The following is a 20,294-nucleotide window of genomic DNA, read 5'->3' as shown; positions in this document are numbered from 1 at the left end:
CGTAAGGAGAGGGGGATGTGTACAAGAAAGTCTAGGACTAATGTTTATCGACCACACGAAGGGTCAAAAGACACAAATTTTTTTTGCTGAGGTCCAACTAATACTAGAGTAAGACATGCAACAATCAAATTTACATCCAGGTCCCCATTTGTACTTCTGCGTGAACGCAACAAGAATCTGATCAGCCAGGGAATCGAGCCGGATATGCTACCATTGCACCACTGGTATCCCAGAAACGATGCGAGCCGGATATGCTACCATTGCACCACTGGTATCCCAGAAACGATGCGAGAGTCAGAGGTGTGTGAGGAGGGAAGAGGAAGAGACGGGAGTGAGGGAAAGGAAAAATTTGGGGAAATGTAGAGGGGAGGGGACGGTGAAGGTCAGAAAGGAGAGAGTGAGGGTTAGGAGAGGGAGGCAGGATGGGGAGCGGAAATGGACAGGGTTAGGAAGGAGTGAGAGGAAGGGAAAGATGGAATAAAGAAAGAGGTGTGAGGGCTAGGTATGGAAGAGGGAAGGAGGGGTGAGGGACATGAGTGGAGAGGGAAGAAGGAGTGAGGGACAAGAGTGGGGGAGGAAAGAAGGGATGAGGGTCAGGAGTGAGGGAGAGAAGAAGGGGTGAAGGACAGGAAATGAGGGAGGGAAGGAGGGGTGAGGGACAGGAATGGCGGAGGGAAAGAGGGGTGAGGGAAAGGAGTGGAAACGGGAAGGTGGTATGAGAGGGGTGAGGGTAAGGGAAGCTGTGGTAGATACTAGCGGCTGTGGCGTCAGATGAATGGCCAGCATTGAATGGAGAGTACAAGATAGACTTGGATGGCTACAAGGGACAGATACCATACAAGGATGCCACAGGATGGGGAGATACTAGGACAGCAAGGAGCGATAGAAGGGTTGATACTGGCAACGGGACTGCACATAGACACGATAGGTGGATGGATATAGCACAGGGCAGAGGACTGGAGAGCAGTGGTTAACATAAACGTTGCACAGGATATATGGAACAACACACATAACAAGTGAAAGGACAGCACAGGTCAGACAGTATGATAGAAGGACTGCACAGGGCATGTACAATAAATACACATGAAAGATAGTAGGTATGCACATGAGAGACATAGAAAGACTGCACGGGAGGGATACAGGGATTACATACAATACACAGAAAGACTGCAGAGGATAGACAGGAGGACAAAAGACAAAGAAGAAGTAAAATGGAGAATATTTAAGTTTCAAATCAGGAGAAGTTAAAATGGAAGAATCAACAGAAAAATGCACAAAGATTGGGGAGAGGGAGGATGAAGAGAAGTGTGTGAGATAAGCGGGGAGGAAAGGGAGGGAGGAAGAGAGAGAGGAGGGGATTAGGGAAAATGTGAGAGGCAGAAGAAAAGGGAGAAGAGGATAGAGGGAGGGTGGATGGAAAGGGAGATGGGGAAAGATAAAGAAAGAAAGAGGGAGGAAAGAAGAGGAAAAAGAGGAAGAGGAACCAGGGAGGGTGGATGAAGGGAAAACAAAGGGAGAGATGAAAAAGGAGCGATAGGAGGGGTCGATGAGGAGAGAGGAGGAGGAAGGATAAAAGGTGGAAGGAGAGAATAAGCAGTGAAGAGAGCAAAGAGGAGGAGGCAGAGGCTTGGGGGAGTGGAAAAGTGGAACTGGAGAGAGGAAGAGAAAGGAGGGAGGCAGGACGAGGAAAGAACTGGAGAGGCGAAGAGAGATGGAGGACAGAGGAGGAGTGGATGGAGAGAGAACAAAACGAGAAGTAAGGAGAGGGAAGAAAACAAGATGTAAGGAGAGAGGAAAAGGAGGAAGAGAAGGGAGGGTAGAGGTGTAAGGGCAGGGGGGAGGAGGAGAACGGTTGGGTGGAGGATAAGGGGGAACGTGCAGGTGCAAGAAGAGAGGGGAGGTGGAAGTGGAAAGAGAGGATGCAGCAAGGTAGGAAGAAGAGATGATATGGGGAAAACACAGAGAATCATGGAAGAGGTGAGGTGAAGTGGGAGACGGAGTGGAAGGAGAAAGGGGGTGGAAGTAGGAATAAAGATGTGAGAACTGAGAAACGAAAGTGGCGACAGAATGGAACAACAGGGAACGAAGAAAAGTGGGGAAGAGAGAAGTGAAGAGATAAAGAAAGGATGAAGGAAACTGAGGAAGGGAGAAGAACCGAACCGCAAAAGCGGAGGGAAAAAATAAGAAAGGTGGGAAGGAAGGGTTGAGATGGAGGCAGAGAGGAAGGGTGGAGGGACAAACAAGGGAAAGAGTAAATTAGTGTGATGAGTGAATACTTTAATATCAAAGATGGATAAGGAAGAACGACAGAAAGAGGTGAAGCACACGGAGAGTGGAAGGCTGGAAGGAAAAAGAAATGGAGCAAAGGGAGAAAGGGAAGAAGGAGTAAGTCAGGTGAAAGTGTGAAAAGGAATGAAAAATAAATGTAGGGATGAGAAAAGGGAGATAAAAACAAAGAGCAATAATGAAAACAGATCAAAAGAAAAGACAATAAACATGAAAGTGTAAAGAAACAAGGAATGAATACTGTAAGGGAGGAAAGGCAAAAGAAAAAGAGGAGGGAAAATAGAAGAAAGGAGAAAAGACTGAGAAGAAAGGAAGCACGACAGACTCACAGCGGAGGAAGTGAAAGATCTGAAAATCACAGGAGAGAAAGACAGAAAACGAGAGAGAGAGAGAGAGAGAGAGAGAGAGAGAATCAGAAGACATGTATGAGAGAAAATACACTCGACTGAATACTGCAAGAACAGAAAAAGGTTACGAACAGAAACTTGTAAGAAAAACGACAAGGAAAAAAAAATAAAACACCCGCACTCAAAAGACGCTTGTGTCCGTCCTTCCTCCTACGTCCACAGCATGATTTCTTAGTGACCGTCTTGGGGTCCGAACAGAAAATGGACGAAAAAAAAAAAAAGAGGAAAAATCTTAAAAAAAAAAAAAAAAAAAAATGTGGTTGGGTTGAGAATGGAAGGAGGGGTTTCATGAGATGGCGTGGTGGATGGCGGCGGGAGAGATCAGAGGGGATGGAGGGAAGATTGGAGAGAAGAGATGAGAGGGGAGGGAAAATGAGACAAGAGGTGGTGAGGGGAAAGTGAAAATGGAGGCGGTGAGGGAAGAAAAGATTGGAGAGGACAGAGGTGAGAGGAGATGAGGAGAGAGGAAGTGGGAGGAAGTGTGCTGGGATAAGAAGGGAAGCTGTGAATGGAAATGAGATAAGAGGAGAGGAGAGGAGAACGGAGGTAAGAGAAGTTATAATGAGGTAAAAGGAAGTGGTGCGGGAGAGGTGAAAATGGGGATTAAAAAGAAGGACAATGGAAGGAGATCAGAGAAGACTGGAAGAGGGGAGATGCGAGATATGGTAAAATAAGACAAAGGCGTGGTGAGGGGAAGGTGTTGGGAGGAAAGTAAAAATAGACACTGGCGAAAACTGAAAACAATACTGTTGAGGAGGGAGAAGAGGGGAAATGAAATTTTAAAAAAAATTAAGCGGAGAGATGAGGTGAAATGAGATAAACTGAGACATGAGGGGAAAGAGGTGGGGAGAGGAGGTAAGAGGGAATACGAAAGAGACAAAGGAGAAGGATGACAGAAGGAAGAGAAATAAAGACACTGGACGATGGTTCAAGTGAGGTGAGATGAAAAAGGAAGTGAAAGGAGGTAAGGTCAAAGAAGAGATGAGAAGCGGTATGATAAAAGAGAAGGTGATAAAAGGTGAGATAAAAGATATGGGGGGTGGGAAGAGGAAATGGAATAGGGGACTCTGCAAAGAAGTAAATTAGAGACTAATAATGGAAGTAATGCGAAAGACCGGAGAAAAGAGGATTTGAGAGAGGATGTAAAATGAGGTATGAGATGGTGAGGGGAAATCTGGAAGGGGAAAGCGCAAATGAAGACGGTGGGAGAAGACTGAGGGGACACTGGAGAGAATGGGAGGGGAGGGAGGAATATGAGGGAAAAGAGTAAGACCAGATCAAAGAGGGTTATGAGGGCAAAGCTAGATGGAGGGAAGGGAATGAAATGGAGATCAGATATGGAAGAGGTTGGGGATGAACAGAGAGATTTTGCAAAGAAGGGGAGATGAGGAAGGCAGTGAGAAGAGGCAATATGGGATAAGAGTTGGTAGGCGACAGGTGAAAGTGAAAGAGGAAGGAGCATTACTTACAGAAGACGAGGGAGAGGAAGAGATGAGAAGAGGGGTGAGAGGAGGTAACATGGGATAAGACAGTGTGGGGTGGTGAGGGGTGGAGACACATGAAGATGACCAGAGAGAAGACTGAAGAGAAGGCAGGGGAAAGAGGATGACAGGAGCTAAGCCGGGATAAGACAATGACAAAGCAGCTGGAAGGAGGGAAAGAAGTGGCAGAAGATTGGAGAGAAAGGGAAGAGGAGAAAATGGGGTGAGAAGATATAAAAGGTTAAAGAGAAGATGAGAAAAAGGCTAAAAAAAGGACAGGAAGTTAGCCGCTGTAGTTGTAATCCCAGGCTTAGCTGAATGAGAACCAAGTGGACTGTAAGAGGAAGTTGCCTTTCTGTAGTCCACCACCCTCCATTCGCGGACAGGGAGGGGGCTGAGGGAGTTTTATATAACCGGACAGGGGGGTAGCGGCCATATCGGTGCCACCACAGGAAGGCTTCCTCTCCAGTGCCGAGAAGATAAAATGGATAATGTTAATGGACAATGTGGGAAAAGATCGGATAAATTCAGGGATGAGAAAGAGAGTGAGAGGAAATGATAATGGGAAGAAAAAACTTGAGAGGAATCTGGAAAAAGGGAGGGGAGTAAACTGAATGAGCTGAAAATGAAGCAGGAGGGAATGAGGAAGAGAGAATGTAGTGGATGAAGAAGAAAGAAAAAATATGGAAGGCATGCTGCTGGAGAAGTGGAAATGATGAAAAACAGGGGAAGGGACGATACGATGATGGCCTTTACGATGGAGAGAATCGAATGAAAAAAAAAATATATGAGGGTTATGAGAGAGGGGAAGATCAAGGGGAAAGGAAAGATCGCAAGAGAAGGGGAGAGGAGATGTAAGAGAGAACAGGGGAGGCCAGAGACAGAGAAATGAGGAGAAGAGAAAGCAAAGAAGATATAGAAAGGGGAAAAGAGAGCAGAAGAAAAGAGAAGAGAGACCAAAACAGAAGGGGAAGGGAGAAGAGACAGAAAAGGGCAGATCGTTACAGAGGAGGAGGGGAAAGAAGACGAAGAAAAAGGGAGAAGAGGAGCGGAGATAACGCAGGGAAAAGGGAAGATCATAAGAGAAAGGAAAATGTACAGGAAATAGGAGACGGTAGGGGAAGGGGTAAGAAGGATAAAGAGAAAATGAGAGATAGGAAGTGGACGGGAAAGGAAACAGGAGAAGATGGTATGAGTAAAGGAGAGACAGAAAAACGGAGGGGAAGAAAGGAAAAAATGGAAGAGGAGAGGAGACAGCAAAAAGGGAGTAATGGTCAGCAGGAGGGGGATGAAAGTAATGTGGCAACGCAAGGGGTGAAATGGAATGGCATTGTGAGAGGAAGAAAGTAGGAAGGATGAAGTGCTCCGGGAAGAAGGTGAAGGAGAGGGGAGAAAGAAGTGAAATGGAAATGTCGAAAAGGAGCAGGGAAGCAGGATGGAGGTGACAACTGGAAGGATGGAGGCTGAACAAATCGAGAGAAGGAAGAAGGAAACAAAGAAATGAGAAAGACTATAGGAAAAAAAGGTAGTGGGGTAAAATGTTAACCCATTCAGTCCGAGGATGTCCCTTAATTCAATTTCCGCTATCCCCTCATGATTTTACTAACGAAGGGCTTTTTGAGTGAAGGGAAAGGCTGTATCTAATCTCTCCAATTTGAAGACTTCCATATCCTGCATGCAATCATTCAGAAACGGGTAGAAGCAATATCAAATATCATCATAGTAATGGAGTTTATACATAATCACATTCCCTGACATGAAATACCCGGGGTGAACACTATTTTATATATATATATATATATATATATATATATATATATATATATATATATATATATATATATATATATATATATGAGTGATTCGTTTGAAGTCAAGTCCGGAGTAATTCAAGGTGGTGTTCTATCGCCTTTACTATTTATATTGGTCATTGATTACATTATGAAACGCGTTGGAACAGAAACCGGTGCAGGTATACTTTGGGGAGAGAACAGGAAACTTTTGGATTTAGATTAGGCAGATGATATAGTTTTGATTTGTGATGGGCCAGAAGAGATGTAGAGAGTGTTGGACTGTTTGGTGAGTGAAGGTCGCAAGGTGGGTTTGGTTATTAATTGTGGAAAAACTGAAATAATCAATATGAATATGGAAAATGCGCAGGAATGTGTAATTGGAGGTATGGTTGTAAAGCAAGTTGATAGGTTTAAATATTTAGGTACTTATTTAGCCAAGGATGGTTCTTTGAACTTTGAATTCGAGGAAAGGTTAAAGAAGGCTAATCAGGCAATGGGAATGCTTAAAAATATTTGGAATAATAAAAATTTTTCTGTGCATACAAAAATCAAACTTTATAAGGTAATGGTTAGGAGTATCTTAATTTATGGACACGAGTCTTGGTACAGCACAGTGACTATGGAAAATAAATTCTTGGTGTTTGAAAATAAAGCACTTAGAAGAATATTAGGAGTTAAGTGGTGGGGAAGGATACCAAATAGTAGAATTAGAGAAATAACGGGAGTGCAGCCGATCGATGAATATGTTAGATTCTCACGATGGAAGTGGCTAGGACATGTGTATAGGAGACAGGGAATAGTACGAGGTACACCAGGGTGGGTGGCACTTGGTAGGAGAGGTAGAGGAAGGCCAAAAGAGACGTGGGTGAGGACAATGAGACGGGAAGCTGGAGATGAGTGTTGGGGAGATCTTGAGGAGTTAGCACAAGATAGGATGTGGTGGTGTGAGTTCATCGAGGCCCTATGCATCCCCGAGGGTGCCACAGGAAATGATTGATATATATATATATATATATATATATATATATATATATATATATATATATATATATATATATATATATACAATATAGAAGCCAAGAAACTCTAAGGGAAATAAATAATGCTTTACTGCAAACCTGGCTATTTTCTATAATAACCACTTAAATCCAATAACGTAATTTTCTTTATTAATACTACTTTCAGACGCTTTCATTCAACTCTAGAAAGACCTCCCATACATTAGGGGTTTGAGAGGTTTTGTCTTATTCTTTGAGTTTGAAAACTCTCTCCTAAGTTAAACAGTCATTTTTGGGTAGAAAGAAGAATGAAGCGAAGAATACGTTCTCGGTCTGATGAAATTAGTCCAACTGAATCCCAGTGGTAAAACCTTTTTATTCCTCCCTTCTCTCTCTCTCTCTCTCTCTCTCTCTTCATACTTGTCTATCTACCTCCAATCCTTCCTATCTCCATCTTTCTTTTCGCACTATCCCACCAATTTGCATACCGATTTCTCACTTACCTAATTCATTATTTCTCTCCCTCTTCTTCGAACTCCTATATACCTGCCTCCCTCCACACCACTCACTCCAACTTGCCTACTTTTATTTCACCCTCCATTCTTCTCTATCTATTCCATGTATCACTTTACACACACACTCGTTTATTTATCAACCCGCGTAAGTACTGTTCTCCTCTCCGCTCCTCTATTAAACCACCAACCGATATTCCTTCTTCATTAATCCTCTTTTCCTTATTAACCTATCTACCTGCCTAGTATCTACAGATCTGTGTACACTTCAACCTACTTACCCACCTACCTCCTTACTTATACCTGTATGCCTTCACACCCACCTACCTAGCTATCCATTTACCTTCCTAACTACCCATTCATCTCCTCTATTAATAACAGTGCCTACCACCCAACCTACCTACTTACCTACCTACCAACCACCCTGCCTACCTACCTACCCAACTACCTCCCTGCCACGTCCCATATCATTTACCCAAGACCATACAGTACAAACTCCCCCCACCTCCACTATGTAAATATGGTCACAGGCTACCTTAAGTGATCGCCGCACGCCTGTAAGTAGACCCTATGTAGTTAAGTAGAGAGGAAGAATGTAGGCTGGCGTAGCAGTGACATTAAGTGAGAGTAATTTGTTTGCAACGCTTGTTAGTGACGACCTGGGCCTAAGTATATTATGTAAGCTTATATTTTATGTTAAATGAAAGTACCAGATGCTACTGTAAAAGCCTGCACAAATTTAACCTCCAAATAAACTTAACAAACTATACAATATTACGATCTCTTCATTCAAGTGGGCTTAGACAGACTGCAATAAATAAATGCACAGATTCAAGAAAGTGGTTCCAGAAAAGAACAGTTATTTACGTAGGTCAGCTAACTCTTGCTTCAGTGAGCTGGACAAACAGGTGAGAGTGTATACTGTCGTTAGGAAATAAGAGTACGGTAAATAGACGAGTTGTTTAACGAAGCTGTTTGGTCCACTCGCAGTAACTGGAAATATAACGTATGTTAGTTTGAAGAGAAAAAAACTGACCCCTTCAAACTGATTTTTTCTATTTTTAAGTTAATTTGTGCAGCTACCAAACGATTTAACTTTTCAAAGGAGTGTTCCCAGTAGAGAAAAAGATAATGACGGCTATATGTGACCACCGCAGACTGATATATCTCTCCTAAACAAGATAATACCGTTCTGAGGTAGCAAGAATAAAATAAACAAGACATTGAACTGACGGGTAAGGTATCTTCCTATAAATTGGCAAACACATCGGAGAAAAACAACTATCCGAAGCCTTCACACACAACATAAAGATGCCTGATTTCCTGACTGGATCAGATATAGAAGCTGTTAAGTAGAAGTGTGTGTGTGTGTGTGTGTGTGTGTGTGTGTGTGTGTGTGTGTGTGTGTGTGTGTGTGTGTGTGTGTGTGTGTGTGTGTGTGTACCCTTTCAGCATAATGACGCTTTTTATATTTATTCTAGCCATATCCAGACTGTTATGGGCAAAGAGGCCTTGACTCAATGACGGGATTAAAGGCATACTCCATCAACCCATTCAGTACGATAATGTACAGTATGGTGATCATACCGTCTTTACTCAGATTCCCTCCCTCTCCTCTTTTTTTTTTTTTTTTTACCAGCACTTGATTTCCTTAATTTTGTTTCTAGGGCATATACCTCTCTAAGCCGTCTTGTTTATTTAGGCCTTTAATAATGTGGTACGGTATCAAAGGCCAAACCATACAAACAAACATACTTTGTGAAATGCGGTAGAACGAATCCGTATTTTTTGAGAGGATGAATGTACCGTAGCTCAGCAGAGGCCATCCAACATTCCCTTGGAAGTGTGGTAAACTCTAATTCTGCTTACCTCTGCTACCATTGGAAGATTTCATTAAGTTTTGGAAAGTCTGCTAGTGGTGATGAGGTTACACTGACAACATAACGCTGTGCCATGTGAGTCCACTACTGAATGTGGAGGTACAACAAATGTGTCAGAAGGTACCACAAATACATTAACAGTGCGAGTAAGCAGAACTGTAGATAATTGGCTTAAAGAATATGTGCAAGTAAGTAACAGATATAAAGTTAATACAGTACACAACACTACAGGTATATACAATTCACTTACGATAACAGAACGTCCAGAAATTATGTTATTAAGCATGAGGAAATCAGTCGACAATCAAAGCAACAGAATTCTGTTTATACAACTGGACATTACTACTGGGATAATACAGTCAACAGTTGAAAGCCATATGGTTCAGTTTTCATAAAACATGTAACTGCTAAGGAAAGTTAATAACTGCAGCTATATAGATAAATTTATGCAGCTGTACACAGTAAATAATAAATGAATCACCAATTTTATGTACTTAAATTCAGATTGCTGAAAATAGCTGCTGGGATTATACAGCCTCACAGTTAAACAATGTAATCTCATTTTACATTATATAATAGAAAGTTTGTTGTGAAGTACTTAAATTTCAACACTATGCTGAGCGTCGGTCAGTGGGTGAGTATATCTAGGTTGCTTACTCCTGATGCAAGTCCACGGCATTCGTGATACTGTGAATACTAAAAGGATGTTACACAGATCTGGTAGTTACTCAAGTACAGCAATAATTCAGCGGTTATTACGGTGTTTTTCCTTCTGCCTCCAAATATTTGGGGGATTAGGTGTGTGTGGAGGGATGTGTGAGCCATTTTCGCTGAAAACTGGTATAAGCTATGGAATTTTCCATCTCCCTGTATATGGGTTCCGCCCATGCCATGTACAACTGTGGAAAACAAGGCCATTATAATAATGATAATGATTTTCAGTACCTGTAGAGGCTACATACATATTCCTTCGGCATGCAGTTACCATAACAAAAATAATTCCTTAAAACGGAAGAGCTTTTTCGAAACACAAAAAACTGATTTAAAGAAAATACATCAGTGAATGTAAAAATAATTGTTTTACAAGACTAATGAACCTGAAAATATGAGTTCTCAAATATCCATATTAAAAGATGTGTACTTTACGCAACAATTTTCTTGCTTGTTTAAGTTAACGTTGTTGTTGTTGTTGTTGTTGAAAATCCCGGTCTTTCTAGTCAAGCAAAGCTATCAACCGCAGGCAAGCAATCGCCCCTGCAGAGCCGTCCCGTGCAGTGAACCGATACTCCACTGCGGCTGGCAGAACCTCGAGGCGGGGAGGAGTGTGGACGTTTGGTTCCTGAATGGATGTAGCATTTGCGTCTCTCCACCCAGTTATCAGGGGCACCAGACTGCACTTCACATCACCCTGCTGTCGAAAGAGCTGCACACATATAAATAAATACAACTGTTTTTAAGTCCGAAAACGTAACACCTAATTCGCGTTTTTCCCAAAATGTGTGCTTTTTCAGGGTTACAAGCACTGTGTTTGCAAAGTAAGGTATGAATTGAGAAAAAAAAAAAGCCTTTTATATCAAAATAAAATTGCTTTAGGAGTAAAAAATTTAAAAATTAAAATTATACTATTTAAGTTTACAACCATGTGGTAAACTCCATAATACAATAAATCAAAAATACATTTCGGAAGTTGCCCGAGCAACTACATTACTAATGGTGGAGGTGGCACTGCTGAAGGAATACCAAATTGCCCTTAATTAATATTAGACACATCCCTCCACTTCCTGACACCTACGTTGCCCCCCCCCCTCTCTCTCTCTCTCTCTCTCTCTCTCTCGAAAATTAACCCTTTCACTTCGATGAAATCCAGTTTCATTTTACTATTGCAACCTCCAACCAATGTATTCAGCTGAACGTGAGTCATTACAAGAGGGTGTTGAAATGACTAATACAGGCACAGTCACAGCATTTTATATATATATATATATATATTTTCTGTGCGAGCTGAATATAAGACTACAGGTATATAAACTCCCCAAACAGACAACACTATATTGTATATACGGCACAGTTGCGGTCAAGAGTTCTTTAACAGTGATTCGAAAGTGTGTCAAGAATCCACTGAAAGCTTATTAAACTAATTAGTAACACTGCAGTGATTTGAACGTGCGAGAATCTCCCTTCATTAGTTAGGAGGCTTGGAAGTATAAAAGGATCAGCCTTGACCAAAACTGTACGTACCTCCTTTACACAGTGGCTTATTTTGAGCCGATACCCTGTATATTTCCTTTATGTAATCAAACTGAGAAATAACAAATAGTTCTATGTTCGGTCTTGTACATTTTCTAAAAGGACCTACCCCTTCAACCCAAGGATGCTTTGCTGTATATTCTTATTGACCATTTTATTCGGCTGAAGGGAGACTTCAAATGGCAGAGCATTACTATACCCTGCATCAACACCTTCCCTCATGGCAATCCTTCCAAACTCGAATAAAATTGTCTCATGGTAGCCTGTGTAAATTGTAAATTGTGGAACGGTTAATATCCCAACCTGGAACGACTTATAGACATATTCTGAGCTGACATACTGTTCGTTCCCTCTATAGAGAGAGTGAGTGAGCCAACACCATCAGCTGGTTTAGTATTCAAGCTTGTATATGTTGCAAAACGAACTTAATAAATGGTAAACAAGGCCACAGATGGACCTATTTTGAGATAGCGGACTATAAGTGCCCTTCATACACACTGAGGTAACACTCAACTGACCCTGTGCTAACGCTTGCATTTATTCTGACAGGAACTATATATGGGCACACACGCCTAAAGAATGACGTGTTTTGAGGTGATGTACTGTAGTTCCATTCATTTGGACACAACCAACATTTATTTTAATCTATATCCACGCCTGTATACAGAGTGTCCCAAGAAAATTGTGCCGACTTAAGGAGGTTTATTCTCAGGCTAATTCTAGGTACCACAGATGAATCAGTATGGTACAGTTCTCAATCGTTACGGAGCTTCAAGTACTGACGATCTTATGCACAAAAATGCTCTCTCTCATACTTCACCCATAAGGTCATCAGAACTGTAGCTCCGTAACAACTGAAAAATTGTGCCACGTTGATACTTTTACTATTCAATGTCAGTCCAAGAATAACCTGATATCTGGCACACTTTTTTCGAGGACACAATAGACATTATAAATGGGTTAACAAGCCTTGAGCTACATGGAATAATTTGCCATAAAAAAAAAAAAAAAAATGGGACCGTCTTCTCGTCAGCTTGGGAGGCTTTTAGGTACAATTTCTAGTCAAGTAATAACAAAATTCTCACATAACATTCAGAAGAAAAAAAATCTGGGCTGCAAATATCGCATCACCGAGTTTTAGAAAGTCACTGTGGGGAACTATGTCGATAAGAGGGATTTATTTTGCATCTCATGCCTTTATACTCTCTTGCAAGTTATTAACACATTTACGCTATTGTAGTTTTTTCTCCCCATCTCATGACGACAGAATTCAACATAGAGATCCCAGGTAGTGAAGATGTTATTAAAGCTGTATTTAACCCTTCAGTTCGAAAGGTCTAAACTAATTAAGATAATCCAGAGACAGCAAGAGTAAACTTTAGCTATGTGTTTGAGCTCAAGAAATTAATATCGTTTCCATAATCAGCACAGAATGCTTATATAATATACGGTAAAATATCAAGGTGCCACATGAGGTCAAGGGGTTAAGTAGAACGTGCTGTGCAACAATATTTCAAGCTTATTTTCATCCAGTGTTTTAAATTGGAAAGCTCAGTGTGGGATTTTTTTCCCCACCGTTTATTCATCGCCAACATATCTAATTCCACCCCGTTGCTCTCTCTCTCTCTCTGCTTCCAAACATCCTTCACTTCCCTCTTCTTTCCGCCTTTCCAAACAATCTTCACCTTCAAATTCTATCACAATTCTTTTCCACTTTTCCATCTCATTTTCTTCTCAATTCACAACTTCATTCCTTTGCCCTGAACTCTCCTCCTCCACTTCCAATTTATCTAAATTTCACTTTCCTCCTATTTTCAATTTTACGCTAAACTTTTTGTTAATACTTTTCCTCTTTAGTTTTCGCTTCTCACCTACTGGGCTCTATTTTCTTCCTAGCTCCTCTCTATTTTTAGATCTTCACACCAAGCTTCCATCTTTCTTCCGAAGGGTTTCTCATTTCGGAGCCATTCCTTTTTTTCTTCATTAATTCGCTTCAATCTTTGCACAACGTTCATTGGCCCATCTATTTTTTATAGTTTTCAACTTTGACTTTTTTATGGGATTTCAAGCGTCAAACCATATAAACACAAAATTTGAGAGCCTATGTTTTTGTAAGTTCAATAATAATCATGGCACTTAACACAGATGCATAGTGTACTGTTACCTACGAGTAGACTTGCATTCCTTTGGGAATGTTGGCAATGTTGTTTTTAACATTTTTCTTCCTTTCTCCTATGCCTCTCTCTCTCTCTCTCTCTCTCTCTCTCTCTCTCTCTCTCTCTCATTGTTTCACTTCTCTCCCCCCCCCCTCTCTCTCACACACACTAGCGCCTTGATTAAATGGCGCCGTATTTGGAAACAATCTCCATTAACCCCTTCACCACGATGACGTCCATTCTTTTTCTCTTTATTTGTACTACCCACACACGATTTTGTACAGCTTATTAGAGACCTATACTAATAAAGCAGTGAAAAAATTAACCTTATTTGTACAAGGTCTAAATTTTAAGTTCACTCACGAAAATTCCAAGCGATTTTCCTCACCTGAGGGGAAAATTGTCGTAGTAAAGGGATTAACTCACTGAATCCGAATTCTTATTTGTTCATTTCTGACTTTTTACCAGCTTACTATAAATTTTTCGAATCTTTAAAAGCCTCCTCGCTATTTACTCCTACAGCTGAAGAAAATCGTTAAGACAGATCAGGCACTGGCGACAAAAAAGAACGTTACTATCATTATTCCTAAGCGTAAAAATAAACCACACACCTGCCGGCTAAATTTATGAGTATGTACATTCTCGCTCCATTCACTTTACGAATGCACGGTCAACAGTTTAAGTCTTGATACTACTGTCAAACGATCCAATAAAATTTCCTTTAGGTGATTCGGTCCAACTGTCTTTATGCTGTTTTATATCAGTACGAAGTTCTCCGCAAGGCCTGAAGGGTTGGGGAGAGTATTTGTTGTGCTATCCTTGTCCTCTGATTCTGTGACTTATGGTCATGAATTCTGTGTTTGAGTATATTAAGTAACCTGCCCCCTCCCCTCTCTCTCTCTCTCTCTCTCTCTCTCTCTCTCTCTCTCTCTGCTCCCGTTTCACACTCATTCACATGACTTCCCTACCATTCTTCGCGCCCACGTCTGCGCAATTTCTCACACATTTTTCCAGCTACTTATGCTCTCTCTCTCTTTCTCTCTAATCTCCTTTCTCTTCCTTTTAAGGTCTCTTCCTCCTCTTGTTTATCTCCTCCCTCTTCCCCTCTCTTTATTTCTCTCTATCGCCACTTTTCCTCCCCATTCTCCCTATCAAATATTCTCTCTTCCTCCTCCCTTTCTCTCTTTCTCATCCCTTTCCTCCCTTCCTGCCTCCCCTTCTCTCTCTTCCTCCCTGCTCCTCCTCTCTCCACCACCTAAGTTACTACCAGCACTACATTGCTCGCTCTGCTTGCGTGTGTGCTTTGTGGCCCTAACTCATGAATTGGCCAAAGGTGTGTGTGTGTGTGTGTGTGTGTGTGTGTGTGTGTGTGTGTGTGTGTGTGTGTGTGTGTGTGTGTGTGTGCGCGCGCGCGCCCCTACCTACGTGTGTTTGCTCTGCGGCCCTAACTTAGGAATTGCCAAGACGTGACTGGGTGTATGTGTACGTAGGCAGGGCTGTGTATTTGCATGTAAATGAATGTGTGCGTGCAAAGCGTGTGTGCTTGTGCGTGCCGCCCATGCGCGTGCGTACTGTGTGTGTGTGTGTGTGTGTGTGTGTGTGTGTGTGTGTGTGTGTGTGTGTGTGTGTGTGTGTGTGTGTGTGTGTGTGTGTGTGTGTGTGTGTATATACCACCCTCCCATACCACACCACACAACACACTAAGAGTATACAACCCCCTCACACCACACCACACAATACATTACGAGTATACCACCCTCTCACTCCACACCACACAACACACTACGAGTATACCACCCTCTTACACCACACCACACACACACTACGAGAATGGCTGTCGTCAGTCAAATCAATCAATGTTCAATGACAGGGGAGGGAGGGGAAAGTGGGGAAGGGTGAATGATTAATGGAGGAGGAAGGAAATTTTAGGAGGGAAAAGTACCTAGGCTTGACTCGGTCGCCAGATTGTCCTTAGTTCTTACGGTAGGCCCCTATGTATTGTATGGGGGTAGTGTGTGTGGGTACTATATGCGGGTCTTGTGCGTGTGGGCACTGTATGTGGGTATTGTGTGTGGGTACTGCACGTGGGTATTGTGTGTGGGTACTGTACGTGGGTATTGTGTGTGGGTACTGTATGTGGGTATTGTGTGTGGGTACCGTATGTTGGTATTGTGTGTGTGTGTGGGCACTGTCTGTGGGTATTGTGCGTGGGTATTGTACGTGGGTATTGTGTGTGTGGGTACTGTATGTGGGTATTGCGTGTGTGGGTACTGTATGTGGGTATTGTGTGAGTGGGTACTGTATGTGGGTACTGTCTGTGCGGGTACTGTATGTGGGTACTGTCTGTGTGTGGGTGCTATATGTGGGTATTGTGTGTGTGGGTACTGTATGTGGGTGTTGTGTGTGTGGGTACTGTATGTGGGTATTTTGTGTGTGGGTGCTGTATGTGGGTATTGTGTGTGGGTGCTGTATGTGGGTATTGTGTGTGGGTGCTGTATGTGGGTACTGTGTGTGGGTACCGTATGTGGGTATTTTGTGTGTGGGTGCTGTATGTGGGTATTGTGTGTGGGTGCCGTATGTGGGTACCCTGTGTGTGTGGGTGCCGTATGTGGGTACCCTGTGTGTGTGGGTGCCGTATGTGGGTACCCCGTGTGTGGGTGCCGTATGTGGGTACCCCGTATGTGGGTACCCTGTGTGTGGGTGCCGTATGTGGGTACCCTGTGTGTGGGTGCCGTATGTGGGTACCCTGTGTGTGGGTGCCGTATGTGGGTACCCTGTGTGTGGGTGCCGTATGTGGGTACCCTGTGTGTGGGTGCCGTATGTGGGTACCCTGTGTGTGGGTGCCGTATGTGGGTACCCTGTGTGTGGGTGCCGTATGTGGGTACCCTGTGTGTGGGTACTGTATGTGGGTATTGTGTGTGTGGGTGCCGTATGTGGGTACCCTGTGTGTGGGTACTGTATGTGGGTATTGTGTGTGTGGGTGCTGTATGTGGGTATTGTGTGTGTGGGTGCTGTATGTGGGTATTGTGTGTGGGTGCTGTATGTAGGTATTGTGTGTGTGGGTGCTGTATGTGGGTATTGTGTGTGTGGGTGCTGTATGTGGGTACTGTGTGTGTGTGGGTGCCGTTTGTGGGTACTGTGTGTGTGGGTACTGTATATGGATATTGTGTATTTACGTACAGTATGTCGGTACTGTAAGTATTGTGTGTGTGTGTGTGTGTGTGTGTGTGTGTGTGTGTGTGTGTGTGTGTGTGTGTGTGTGTGTGTGTGTGTGTGTGTGTGTGTGTGTGTGTGCGCGCGCGCGCGCGCGCGCGCGCGCAGGCAGTTATTATTTTTTTTTTTATTCGGGATGGACATCGTTTTGTAAATTTTGGCTACCCAGTACAATTTTAGTCATGTAAGGTGGAATCGTACTCAATAAAAGGTTTAACCTGTTGAACCAGGCGACTTTTTAGTCTTGCTACCTCTAAGGAACTTTACTGAATTCAGGGGAAAAGTCTTGTCGTGAAGGAGCACGTGAAGGCTGTATCAATTATCATCCAATTCCAAAAGATTGTGTAATGAGTACAAATCTCTGAATTATGCACGAGTATAAAAAACACGTCATCGTAGTGAAGGGATTATTATACATGTGCGTATTTCAACCACGAACCGGGTCCTAGTGTTGTATAGTCTACAAGCATTCATCAGCATCGCAGGCATCCTGTGTGTACTGTCAGTCTCACTTATGTGCAGTGCAGGGTAAAGTTATTGTACCAGTCGCGTCTGTCTGATCCTGTGTATACTACAATAAGTACAATGTTCCCTCCCCTTCCAAACTTCGTTAGAGGGGAGAGGGATACAAGGGCGTCATGATCAAACACCTTCATTGGTTGAAAATTTAATGGCATGTTGCATCGGTAACTAAGTAACGCAACACCTTCTGATGTATGGTTTAATCGTTATTAACCCAAGGACTTCCAGTCGCCCCCCATACCTGAATTAACTACATTACGATGGCGACTATTTGTTCAATTACCTTCACATACTTTTGCTCAGCCCAGGAGAGATTTTTCGAAATCGACAAGTTATACACAGCCTTTAATCACTCATTCACTACTAAAGGCAATCATCTGAAAATGGTGAGAATATGCAATGAAAACATGTCACCAGATTCAAGAGGTTAAACTGCTTAATCTCTTCTGTGCGACAACAGTGTTTACACTGTAATCCTACTACACTTTATCTAATTCATTTCTTTTAAAGTGTGTCGATCTGTGTTTGTTTGTTTGATTGTCCACTATAGAACTATCTGGAAGGATCCAAAAGAGTCAAACAGAGGTAACTTTTTACGAGGAGGTCTGTTTGGTTTAAAGCTGGTGAAGTGGCATCCTTGGTAGCCAAAACTATAGCTGAACTAATTTGCTCAACATGGAACCTGATGGCAGGTTACAGTAGAGTTTTTAACTTCCTGGTGCAACTATGAGAGTATCGATACTGCAATTGAAAATCAATAAAGCATATCGTCAACATGGTGGAGCTAGGTGGCCGGATGGGTAGGGTGGCGAGTGGATGGGCCAGGCGAGCCAGGGGGGAAGGGTGGGGTGGGTGGACAGGGGGAAAATAGGTTCATGGGGATTAGGTCCATGGAGTGAATATATTCAAGGCAGGAATAGGTCCAAGGGAAATGTATCCCTGGTGAAATCGGTCTAAGGTGGAATATAGGCCCACTGGGTAAAACAAGAACCTGGGAGGTCATCTCCTACAGAGGGATGGCTCACCTGGGTCCCAGGGAATGCCGGAATGCGTTCTTTTTTTACCCAGGCAACCCCGGGAACCCTGCTAGCTCACCCTGTAAAAAAATATACCTAAAAACTGTCCAGACAGCCTCGGATCTGGGTCACATACCTTTCAAGCGTCCCAGTAAATAGGCACTTATGGTTGTCTGGAATGTTACGAGTGTGAATGAGGAGAGTAGGAGAATGAGGTGAAGGAAGGTATGATATGGTGCTGTTGCATAAGACGATGATGATAGGAGGTGAAGTGGATGAAGGGGATAGTATAATGCATCTAAGTTTTTGTAGACAGAGTAACGAGAAGACTGATTTATTGATGACTGAGGACTGGTGGAATGAGTGATTAGAAATGTATAATATTAAGCTGTATGCAACTACAGCACAGACACGTGGCTCCGATCACTGCACATACACAGTGTGATAAAATTAATTGTGGAGGAGGATAGGCTATAATATCATCTGAGAAGAGTTATAAAACGCATGGCACGCAATTACAGAATGAACTGAGTATAAAAATGGAAGGATCTGTAGTAAAAAAAAAAAAAAAAAAAAAAAAAAAAAGGCCAAGTAAAAAAGACAACAGATGTCGACGAAAGGACATGTAGAAGAAAATTCAATAAAAAAACATCCAGAAATAGCATGAGAGGAATTCTGACAGATAGATATATAGATCAGTAAATAAATGGAGAGACACTTGAGATGGAGAAGTTGGCAGGCAAAATCCGGCAGAGACAGCCCCAGTCGAGAAATTCGTGAAGGCTGGGAATGCCTTTGTTCAATAATGGTCCTGCAATGACATCACCATCACCATCATCATCATGACGACGACAACGACGACGACGACGATGATGATAATGATGATGATGACGTCTGTTATCATACGGATGCACAGTTTAAACAAGCTACAAGTCAAAATATTACCTCTTTCAAGCTGGAAATAATACTGAAAGGTTGTAACTATTCTCTCGGGCGCCGTGTCTGAGCTTGTGTGGGTCAGTAAAGGCTGAGGATGAGTCAGGAGGTTAAACTATCAAAATTTATCCACTCGTTCACTTTCCCAATAACTCGTTCATATTTATTACTTTACTATACATCCATTCTCTCTCCCGCCCTTCATCTCCACATTTATTTTTTTGCCGTACGTCTTTTCCTCCATGCTCCCTATCCTTTTTCTTTGTTAAATCTCTCTCTCTCTCTCTCTCTCTCTCTCTCTCTCTCTCTCTCTCACACACACACACACACACACACAGTCTCCAGGATCCGTGCTTGTCGACCCAGTGCCAGCAAACAGCAATATCTCTCGTGTCTACATCCAGCAGGATTAATAAAACAAAACACACTGTATATAAAAGCCGCGCGCGCGCGCGCACACGCACACACACACACACACACACACACACACACACACACACACACACACACACACAATAAAGGGTACATTTTATATAGATAGATAGATAGAGATAGATAGATGGATAGACAGATAGGTAGATAGACAGATATTCAGTATCTATCTATCTATCTATCTATCTATATATATATATAACTGCTCGTAAATATATATAAAGAGGGAACTGCAATACAAAGTTACATAAAGACTCAGAAAAAATTAAGACTGAGAAAGGTGTGCGACAGGGAGATATATGTTCATCAAAACTGTTTACAGCATGCCTTGAAAATATTTCCAGAAAGCTAGACTGGGAGAACAATGGGTTTAACATAAATGAGGAAATTATAACCCATTAAAGAATGGCAGATG

The sequence above is a fragment of the Coenobita brevimanus genome, chromosome 97 (assembly GCF_032717465.1).
Source record: "Coenobita brevimanus isolate Jiangsu-jjx chromosome 97, ASM3271746v2, whole genome shotgun sequence".
NCBI lineage: Eukaryota > Metazoa > Arthropoda > Malacostraca > Decapoda > Coenobitidae > Coenobita > Coenobita brevimanus.
Note: the sequence above shows the minus strand (reverse complement) of the source record.